Genomic DNA, 9,082 nt, shown 5'->3' on the forward strand with positions numbered 1-9,082 from the left:
TCCGGTCTTCCCCTCCTCGCTCTCTCGGGCCCCGCCCCCTCGCGCAGGGCTCTGCCCCACAACCCCGAGCCCCGCCTCCGTGTGTGACGTCAGCTAGGGCCGGGCCTGCCCCCGGAAACCCGCGGTGCTGTGGTCGCGCCGTCTGCACCGCTGTGATCCGAGGGGACAGAGGGTGAGAAAGCAGGAGGTGGCCTAGCCCTCCGACGAGGCTGCGCCGCCGGGCAGGTCCCCCACCTGCTGCCAGTCTCGTGGCTGGTTAGGGGGCCTGGCCCGGCCCTTGCACCGTGTGCTGATCTCGGGCTGGTCTGGGGTCCCGGGGTACCCGAGGGAATCCTGACACCACTGTTCAGAGCTCTTCCAAATCCAGTTTCTCAGATCACCTTTTCATCACTCCCTGCTGTTTCCGCTCTCCAGGCCGCTCTCCCCCCTAGGCAAATTCCTACCCTTCCTTCAAGATGTACCTCAAATGTCCCCCAGCCCAAGTCTTTTCCAGCCCCTCCTCGCCCCTCCTCCGACACACTTAGGCGCCGCCGTCTTTGGGCCCCACAGAAATGTCTGCATGCTATTAACCCGTTCAACAACAAAACGTATTTCTTGGCGCCTGTTGTTTGTCCGGCACTGTTCTTATATTTATCTATGTGCTTCTCTGTCTCTCACTAGATTTGAGGACAGAGACCTTGTCTCTGTGAAATCCGTAAGCTCCTCCCCCAAGTGCCTCCCAGAGCCTGGCTCAGACCAGCCTAGGGCGGGGGCTTTCCTGTCAGGCCACCAGCTCCCAGTTCCAGCCCTACCACGTGGGAGCAGCTGCCCTCTGGCAGTTTTGTAACCTCTCCCAGCCTCTGGGCTGTAGTGAGGATTAAAATGGTGATATCTAGGCTGGCTTGGTGACTCAAGCCTGTAATCCTAGCACTCTGGGAGGGTCACTTGAGGTCAGGAATTGGAGACCAGCCTGAGCAAGAGCAAGATCCCATCTCTACCAAAAATAGAAAAATTAGCCTAAGCAAGAGAGAGACCCTGTCTACCAAAAAATAGAAAAAAATTAGCTGGGGGCTAGTCCCAGCTACTTGGAAGGCTGAAGCAGGAGGATTGCTTGAGCCCAGGAATTCCAGGTTGCAATGAACTGTGATGATGCCACTGCACTCTAACCAGGGTAACAGAATGAGACCCTGTCTCAAAAAAAAAAAGTGGTATCTAAGAGGAAGGGGTTGGGCAGTGGCCTACCCATTCTTTCATTAATGCAACAGCTCCTGGTCGGGGCCTCTAATGTGCTAGGCACAGTGCTGCAGGGAACACAGTGTTTGTCTACTGGGGGCTGATAAGAGGTGATGGGGCCAGGAGGACTAACTCCCTCTGGAGAGGATGTCAGTGTTGCAGGAGGGAGGGGTTACATTCTTTACTTGGATTGTTGCAGGAAGGCCTGTCAGATAAGGGGACAAGGATAAGGCAAGAACATTCCAGGGGAGAATCCCAAGTCCACTCTCAGGTGGGCCTTTAAATTTGACATGTTCTAGGAGCAGCAGGGAAGAGGCCAGTGCTTCTGGAGGTGAGGCCCTATCAGGGCCAGGGGAGGGGAGGGAAGATAGTGTGTGCAAGGGAGCCATAACAGGTTTGGAGTGTCAACGGAAAAAAAGACCAAACTCTGTAAAATAATTTAAAGAGATTTACTCTGAGCCAAATTTGAGGACCGTGACCCGGAGCCACGCCCAAGAGATCTTGAGCAGTAGACTCGCAGAGGTTGGGTTACAGTTTGGTTTTATACATTTCAGGGAGACAGGGGTTACAGGTGAAGTCATAAATCAATATGTGGGAGGCATACATTGGTTTGGCCCGAAAAGGTGAGCCATCTCGAAGCGGGGGGGCTTATAGGTTATAGGTGGATTTAAAGATTCTTTGGCTCGTAATTGGTTAAAGACATGAAGCTTTGTCTAAAGGCTTAGAATGTTTCAACGTAAGGAGCTCTTTATCAGCTACAAGCCACTGGACATAGATTTGTTGTGTAAATTGAGGACCTGCAGGTTTGTCTTGCTACCCTTAGGCCTGTTAATAGGTTACAAAGGATGTCCCCAAGAAGGGAGGGGGCATGATGAGGCATGTCTGACTTCCTTCCTCCTGGCAGGCAATGTAGTTTTAGGATATTCCTTTGGCCACGAGGGGGTCCATTTAGTCAGCTGGTGAGGGGTGAGTCTTAAAATTTTATTTTAGTTCACAGGAGCAAAGGAGCAGTGGGACCTGACTCCATTTTAACAGGATCGGTCTGGCTTGAGAATCACTGAAGGGAGCAGGGAGAGCAGTCAAGAGGCTGTCACAAAACCCCCGGGAAGAAAGGAGAGGGGCTCAGACCAGGGAGGTGACAGTGGAGGGGGAGACATAGTCAGATCTGGAGTGCATTTGGAGGTAGAGTGGCTGGATTTGCAGATGAGGGTTTTGAGAAAGAAGGGTCAATGCTGGCTGCTGGTTTCTGTCTCCGGCTCCCACCTGTTTAGGAGAATGTTCCAGGTTTCCCAGATCACTAGACGAAGGCTGCTTTCCAGGACATGGGGAGTCCCAGCAGCACTGGGGAGACCGAACTGCTGGGGCCTCTGGGGAAAGCTTAGGACTTAGGAGCAATAGTGGCTGTGGACTCTGGGGCCGTGGGAGTCACCCCCAGGGCTGGCTTGGGAACAAGGTTGAAGTTCAGCAATTATCTCCCTGCCACCACTCACAATGAGGCGGCACCAACACCTGGAGTCACTTTGATTAAGCACCTACTGCCAGACATTGGACTTGGTACTTTACAAATGTATTCTGTCTAACCCCAGCATCCCTGTTTGGTCCCAATTTTATAGATGGGAAAAAAACCAAGACAAAGAGATTTCGTAATCTCTCTAAGACACTGAGCGAGGCAGCGGAGGAGTTCACAGTGGAACCCAAGTCTGCCTTACTCTGAAATGTGTGTTCTTGCCACTCTTTCAGACTGCCCTACTTTGCTTTTTAAAGAAATGATTTTGTGACCCAAATAAATCTAATTGGTGACATATCTAGCTGGCAGACCAGGTGACCTTTTCGTATCTCTCCTGAACTTCCTATTCTATAGAGTATTATTTTTAGGAGGTAGGAACAGAGGGAGGGCCTTTGGAGGGGTCTGCCCTTCAGATCAGCCCCCCCAGAATGCCTCTTGCTCTTGGGGGTCTTCTCTCTACTTCCAGACTGACAAGGTCCCTCCCTGCCCCCAATGCTCCCGTGGCAATGGAGGGTGGATAGTGAAATGTCATCTGGCATCCAAAGGTATCCATGGGGACTTTGTAGACCAGAGACCCACAGCAGGGGCACTCGCCCAAATCTCAGGGCTGCACCAGGTTTTGCAGGACAAGAGGCATTCTGAGCTGTCTTGGATTAATGCTGCAGGGTTGCCATAACCCCCTGTTCTCACATCTGGATGATGGCAACAGTCTCTTGTGAGGCTGGAGGGCGAGAGGGGAGCACATGTCCACCCAGAACAGGGACCCACACATAGTGGGCATTTAATTGTTGAAGGGATAAATGAACCTTTTCCAGAAGGACAGAGGTACAGTTTCACCTGTGTCAAGGATGCCAAGTCTGACTAATTTGGGAGGGGCCTATGGGTTGGTGGCGAGCATGGGGCAAGGGAATTAAGCCATGGTTCCCTCGTCTGTGAGTTGGAGACGATGACGACAGGACCACCCCGGAGGGCTGCCGAAGATTAGACCAGAGGGGGCACGTAGGCGTGGCAGCGCGCAGTGAGGGGTGCCTGGCTTTATTATCACATGTTGCCGATCTCGCTTATGCAGGGTGGGCACATGGAAATATAGGCCCACACGCAGACTGTGGAAGCCCGGGACACCAGACCCGGGGCAGGACCTTGGGGGAGTCTCAGGCTGTCAAGGATCTGGGCCCCAGGGGGCTGAGGCGGGATGCTGGGACAAAAACCAACAAAACGTTTTTGCCGACTGACCCGTGGACTGACCCATGGGCACCAACGCTGTTGTTGCCAACGTGTTAACCAAATAATCACTCATTCAGCAGTTACCGAGCACCTGGTAGGAACCGGACTAGAGGCAGGAATGTCGAAATAAGCTGTGCAGTTCCTGTCCCCACACACAGACAGGTGCTGTGGACACACAGAAAAGCCTGTCAGCACAGAAGCTGGGGGTGGGCACCGACTGAGCAGAGCACAAAGGGGGAAGACGGGGTGAGACACCAGCTCGGACACAGAGCAGCCTGGGCCTCGGATACCTGCCTGGCTTGAGGCTGCCCTGAAAGGAGGTGACAGCCAGCAAGGCGTGCTGCAGGCTGTCCCACCTGCACCACTGGTCTGGGATCAGCCTTGGATTTAAACTCCACCACCTGACAACTAGGCGACTTCAGCAAGGTTCTCAATGTCCCTGGGCCTCGATTTCCATGCCGATATGCAAGTAATTAGACCTTGAAATTGGCTCATGCTAACTAAGACAGAAGCAGGTCATGTGGACTGTTTGCAGTGAGAATTCTCAGTGTCGCTGAGGTCTTAGGGAGTTCTCCCGGGCCGGTGCAGGGGCAAGAGAGGTCCAGGCAGAAGACAGGGTTCGGGCCCAATGGAGAACTCAAAGACTGCAGCCCAGAGAATTCAGGAAAGAGAGGCGCGTGAGGACACTGAAGAGGAAGGCAGGGGCCGACCACGCTGGAATCTGCCCCTGCTCCTGACAGCAGTGGGAAGTCCAGGCCACAATCAGACTCGCATCGGGGAAGGGTCAGCCTGGCTGCTTTGTGGGGAGCAGACTGGTGGGCCAAGACCTGCTGGGGATCAGTCCCCAGGCCAGTGAGGTGGTCACCTGAGGCTCTCATCAGCCAGGAGCCAGAGTTAACACTTACAAAGCCCTTCCTGTGTGCCAGCTGATGCACACCAGTTCCCCCAGGCCTCAGCACAGGTCTGTAGGAGAAGAACTGGCATTGCCAGCGGGAAAATGCCACGTCAAGACACACACAGATGCACAGAGGGCGAAGGCCATTTGACGCTGGAGGCGGAAATGAGAGTGATGCATCTGTAACTAAGGAACCCCAAGGATTGCTGGCGACCGCCTGAAGCTAGGAAGAGGCAAAGAAAGGCTGGAGCCTTCAGAGAGTGCATGGCCCTGCTGATACCTTGATCTTGGATTTCTAACCTCCAGAACTGCAAGAGAATAAATTTCTGTTGTTTTAAGCCAAAAAAAAAGAACTGTCATTGCCCCAGTGACATCCAAGGAAATGGGATCCTAAAGAGCCCTCAGTGGCAGGACTGGGGCCTGAACTCAGATCTGGAGCTCTGAACCGTCCACGGGACAAATGAAGTCATGCAGGACCAGGGTGGAGAAAGAGGACAAGACTTGGGGCGTGGCCTGGGGACACCACAGTCTAAGGCCGGGGAAGCAAAGGACACTGGGCAGGAACCGTCAAACAACCAGGTTTCTCCTGGTGTCTTGGAGGCCTGGGAGGGGAGGAGAGAGTGGCCACAAAGGAAGGAGGGCGTGGTCACAAAGGCCAATGCCCCAACGGGTACCATCCATCCTTCCCGGTGTAGGAGCTGGTCCAGCGGGGGGTGGGGGCGGAAGCCCAGGGGCTGAGCAGTAAATGGGAAGTAAGAGGGAGCGGTGATTTTGCAGGATGAAGGGACGCTAGAGGGAACGGAAGCCAATTGTACATGTTGAGTCTGGGCTGGTGGGTTCGGGGACTGGCTGGTGCTTATTCTAGCCTTGATGGGGGAGGGACAAGGGGCCGGTAGAGGGAGAGAAGTTGAAAAAGCCAGAGAGAGGGAGCGTTCAGTGGGGTGTCACAGAGGAGAGTGACAGAGCAGGCCGGGTGCCCCTTACCTGCAGGGGTGGCAGTGAAAGACAGCCCAGGCTTCCCAACAGGGGGGCAGAGACGTCTGCGTCTCACTGGTCTCATTCCCTTTACTTTGCCCAGCTTGGTCCAGCCGGCCCCTGCCTCCCCACCCCCTCCCGGGGGACCACCCAGGCTGATGGAGGAACGGAGGAGTTGGCTGTAACCAGATCAGCGAAACTCTGGGCTGTGAGCCAGCCTGTGAGCCAGCCAGGAATCTGGAAATCACTGTCAAACAGAGCCGCCTGCCTCCTAATGGGGTTTGCTGTCATCGGGTGTCACCAATCCTATATTCACCAGACTAGAATCTGATGTCCCTGGACAGGACAGAGGGTCCCCTGTTCACCTGTGAAATCTCTGCTGTCCACATTGTGCCAGGCAGTGTTGAAAAGGGCAAAAGAATGTAAGCTTGTTCACTGAATACCCCGCTTTGCGGGGGGGGAGGGGTGGCTGCCTTTGAGTGGGCTATTCCAGTCCGAGGGGATGAGACAAGGTAGCATGTGAGGGTAGCAGGGACCCCACGCAGCAAGAGTCAGGGGCCCTGCTGGTGGACGCACAGGGCCTAAGCCCAGCCCCCTGCTCCTCCCTTTCCCACCTGTGCCACGTCTGTGAGTCTCAGGACTTAGGAGAAGGTTGGGAAGACTGAGTACCGTGCTCAGCCCAGAACAATTGCTCAATGGATGGTAGTTGGATTTCCTTTACATACTTTATCCAGCTGACCTCCCACTACAGTCCTCCGAGCACTGAGTATCAATGTACCCATTTTACAGACAAGGTGGCACCACCCAGGCTGATTATAGCCTCTGTCTCCTCAAGAGGCAAACTGGAGGCCTACATGCCGGACTGGACCAAGAAGTGTTCTGCTTACTCCGCAAAAAGCTTTGTAAGACCCAGAACAGAATCAAAGGCGGCTTTCCAGGTTCACGTAGATAATCACAAGATCTGGCAGCCCTGGGCCCCCCACCTGTGCTGAGGAGCAGCCTCCACCCTGGACAGAGCTTGAGCTCCCAGCTCACCCTGACACCTGCCACGCCCTGTGGTCCCCTCCGGGGGTGTTTGCTTGTTTATGTCACCCATTGAGCGGCCGTAGTCTGCTGAGTCTGCCAGAGCCTCCATACTGGCAGGAAAAGGGACCGGACAGCAGCCCGACTGCCTGCCTGCCTCGCAGCGAGGACACGCTCTGACCCGTCTTCCAGCTCCAGGCACAAAGCAGTGAATCTTAAAACAAGGACTGGCCGAATCGTACCTTCAAGAAGAGTCTATTCCTTTGGTGTCCTCACCTGGAATTCACTGATATAAGGAGTGAGGTAGGGATTGTGATTAGTCTTTTCTCTAAATCGCCCAGATATTTGGGAAATATCAGAATACTGTGACTGCTTCGACTTTGCTGGTTCCTGAGCCAGGGTGGCCTCTCCCAAGCACAGCTCTGATAGGGCTACTTTGAGTTCTCGGATCAGAGCTCCGCTCAGGCTGCTCAGGCGGGGTTTGTCCCAGGATCCACCAGAACTACACGCTGGAGCTGGGCTCTCTAGCGGCTGCTTCTGCTTGCCCCCGCTCCATTCCCCCTCTCCAGACAGCTTCCTCTGCCTCTTCTGATTGGCGCTGCTCCCCTCCTCAAACCGCCCGTGCCCTGGGCGGTGCTATCCGGCCTGCAGGTGCAGTGGCTGCCTTTGGGTCAGCTGTCCACTCCAATCCAAGGGGATGAGACAAGGTAGCACGAAAGGGTAGCAGGGACTCCCTGGAAGCTCTGTCAGGAGCTTTGACTTGGCACTGTAGTGACAGGGAGCTATAGACTATTTTAAAGTTGGGGGAGGTGATAGAATCATATCTAGAACGTAGAGGCGGGGCCGCTGGACATGGTTGTTCATGTTACATACTGCACAAGAGTACTCCATCCAAGGAGCACCTTTCACATCAGAGACCTTGTAGAAGTGTACGTTTCTCGTGACATTTCTTTGGCAGAAGACAGTGTATCAGTCTAACAGAATCAGTATATTACGGCAATTTTTCAGTAGATGGAAGTAAAATGTCTGGAGGAGGCGATGCCCTTCCCAGTTGCACGGAGGCCCATTGGGCTGCTGTTGGCCCTGTGCGGAGAATGGGTCGGCCAAGCCTGGGGGAGGGAGAAGGGAAAGCAGGGGATGATGCTGCATCCCCAGCTCAGGGCCCGGGGAGGACGCAGCAGCCGGGATTGAGGTAAAATATATTCCAGAGGAAGAACAGAGCTTGGAAAGACCCTGAGTGTGATTTAGGTGTGACGCGTTGTGAAGTTTGCTCATGCTCTTGGTCCTTTCCTTGGTCCCTTGAGTCCTAGAACTTGACTTCCTGGTGCCCTCACACTTAGTTGCTGGCAGAACAGCCTTTCCTTCCTGGGGTGGCTCAGTGATCACACAGGCCTGCTGAAGGCTGGAAAACAGCGGGACACCTCTCCAAACCCATCCGGCTCCACGACAGGAAAGCCACGCTCAGGGGCCTCTCAGATTGTCGAAGGAAGAAAGTCTGCCTGGTCAGAAGAGCAGCCAGCAGGGAGCAGCCTGAGGCCCCTTGTATGTGATCAGTGAGGGAAAACCTGCAACCATGCCTGCACTGTGCACAGTGACTTCTAAGGGTGTCGACAACGCTGCTGGCAAAGCCTCCCACTGACACATGAGTGGGCGGCCTCTGTCCTCAGGGAGGCAGATGGGGACAAGTGAATCCCAACTAAAAGGGATGGCTGCCCGGGGTCTGCAAGGGTGCAGGGGTCCTCAGGGCTGACTGGGGACAAGCCAGTGGGGCAGATATCAACATGTACTACTGATAATAAAGCGAGTTAGGAGCCTGGGAGACAGGTCACCAACCCCAACCTAACCCTAACCCCAACCCCAACCCCAACCCCAACCCCAACCCCAAGCCCAAGGTCATCAAGGAAGGGTAAGCTATGATGGGTACATCAAGTCGGTAAATTCAGTGCAGATTTAGTAACTGCTGTCAGGCCCTGGCCAGGGTGGAGGAAGAAATGTCCACTCCTGTCATGGAGGGAAAACAAGTGTTCCAGAGGTGCCATCCGTTAGTGATCATCCTCAAAGCTCAGCCACCTCCTGTGCAAGTTCTGGGACCTTTGTTTCCTCATTTGAAAAGGGAGAGAAGAGGACATGCCCTCTTTCCTTCTGCGCGCCTCCAGCACTTCGGTGTTCCCCTAGCACTGCCTGTTTCATTTTGTGTTATTTCCTAGGTTTGGTTTTCTTTCATCTTTATAGTGTTCTATGATTCT

Source organism: Propithecus coquereli, unplaced genomic scaffold (assembly GCF_000956105.1).
Source record: "Propithecus coquereli isolate 6110/MARCELLA unplaced genomic scaffold, Pcoq_1.0 Scaffold126, whole genome shotgun sequence".
In the NCBI taxonomy this organism is placed as follows: domain Eukaryota; kingdom Metazoa; phylum Chordata; class Mammalia; order Primates; family Indriidae; genus Propithecus; species Propithecus coquereli.